Source organism: Benincasa hispida, chromosome 6, assembly GCF_027475165.1.
Source record: "Benincasa hispida cultivar pf3 chromosome 6, pf3_genome.v1.1, whole genome shotgun sequence".
NCBI lineage: Eukaryota > Viridiplantae > Streptophyta > Magnoliopsida > Cucurbitales > Cucurbitaceae > Benincasa > Benincasa hispida.
In genome coordinates this window covers 17,410,303-17,412,275 of record NC_143483.1, presented here as the reverse complement: position 1 = coordinate 17,412,275, position 1,973 = coordinate 17,410,303, and the positions used below count along the sequence as shown (strand labels likewise).

General features: G+C 26.7%; 1 non-coding gene across 1 annotated transcript; it reads right to left on the bottom strand.

The window, feature by feature from the left end:
* Positions 1 to 1,497: 1,497 nt before the first annotated feature.
* Positions 1,498 to 1,581, bottom strand: TRNAY-GUA (transfer RNA tyrosine (anticodon GUA)). Its single transcript is given in 2 exon segments — positions 1,498 to 1,533; positions 1,545 to 1,581. It is a non-coding gene; the product is annotated as a tRNA-Tyr (tRNA).
* Between the last annotated feature and the right edge of the window lie 392 nt (positions 1,582 to 1,973).

Sequence of the window (1,973 nt, the reverse complement as noted above, 5' to 3'; positions counted from 1 at the left end):
CCGAACCACTTAAACACTTGTGTTCTTTCTTTCTTACTCTACGACCGTCTAGCATTTACTTAAGTATTGTTTACACGATCGTGTAGTTCCTATCGCACCGTGTACACGATCGTTTAGCTTCACATCCAATCATCTAGCTCTTCAGCTGTCATCTATATGATCGTTTAGTGCTTCATTCTATCATTTACATAATTGAACTATCGTCTACTTCTTGGAGCTTCTTCTACACGATTGAGCCACCATCAGGTAAACGACAGAAGAGTTTTGAAGCCTCAGCATACAGTATCCCCTGAATCTTGAATTGTACTTGACCGTTAATTCTGAGTAATTTGTGATTGCAAACGAGAAGATCATAGTTATCTGGGACAACAGTTAATTATAGTCCAATCAATTCATAATTAAAGTTTCATGAATTAGTTTTGTTGTGTAAATTTGGATCAGATAGTTAAAGCTTAAAACCAAATTAAAGTAAAATCAAAATTAAGATAAAATTAGATAAGATAAGATTTGACCTAATTTGTTTGGGATTAAAAAAAACGCATATCTTAATCCTAAAAAGGTTAAATCTCATATCTAAATCTCAGTAGGATTAAAGTAAACCCTAGATCAAATCCTCCTATAAATAGACCATTATGACTTCATATGAGATAAGTTAAACTTTTGACTTCTTCTCCTTTCTTTAATTTTCTTACTAACTTAGGCATCAAAGCCCTTTTTTTTTGTTTTATAGGTCTTCTCTTTCTTAAATTACAAATTTATCTTTGATATCATGTGCATGTGTAGTAATAATAATAGTACTAGTAGTAATAGTAATAATAACAACAACAACAACAATAATAATAATAGGAATAATAATGTTTAAATACTATTTGTATTTGGTCCACGTACTTTTGACTTTAGTCCATTTTGGTATATATTTTCAAAATGAAAATCTTGATTAATTCATTTACATTAAGAGACCAAAATAGTCACATTTTAAAATTTAGTGAACAAAATAAAACAAAGTTAAAATTATGAAAATTAATATTTTCAAAATAAATGAACTAATATAGTATTTAAACCTAAAAATTAAGTCCTTGTTGGGTAACAATTTGGTTTTTTATTATTATTTTTTTTTTTTGAAAATTAAGCCTATAAACATTACTTTCACATCTAAATTCCTTCCTTTGTTATTTACTTTTAACTAATAGCTTAAAAACCGAGCAAACTTTTGAAAACCTTAAAAAATAGCTTTTCAAAATTTCTTTTTATTTTTGGAATTTGGCTAAAAACTCAACAACTTTACTAAAAAAAGATGCAAATCATGATAGAAAATGGAGAGGAAATATGCTTAAATTTAAAAAAAAAAAAAAAAAAAAAAAAAAAAAAAAAGGTTACCAAAGAGAACCTAAATATGATAAATGTATTTAAACCTAAAAATTAAGTGCGACAAATGTAAAGAAAAAAGAAATTAAACCTAAAAATTAAATTGTGACAAACGTAAAGAAAAATTAAAAATCCGAGCTGCCGGATTCGAACCAGCGACCTAAGGATCCCTGAACATACTACAGTCCTCCGCTCTACCAACTGAGCTAAGATCGGGTGTTGTTGTAAGAATAATATTAATTTGATTACATTTAATATGACTTATATTATTTATCCTACATCGCCATCTTCTTTTGTGCCAAATTGCCAATTGGAAATTTTGCAGCAATATTCTTTTCATCTTTCTTTTCCTTCTAGAATATTAGATAGTCCTATGCTATTTTTATAAATCATTATTATAGTGTTACAATTTTAACCTTCTAATAAATTTTTACCTATAAATGAATTATAAAAGATAAAATTTTAGAGAAAAACAATATTAGAGATTATTTATTTATTTTAAATTTATGAGTTGTGGCAAATTTATTACATAATTAATATATGCATTAGTCAAACTTACTTTTGTTATGTTTTTAAAATTTGACTAAGAATTCAACTTTTACACTTAA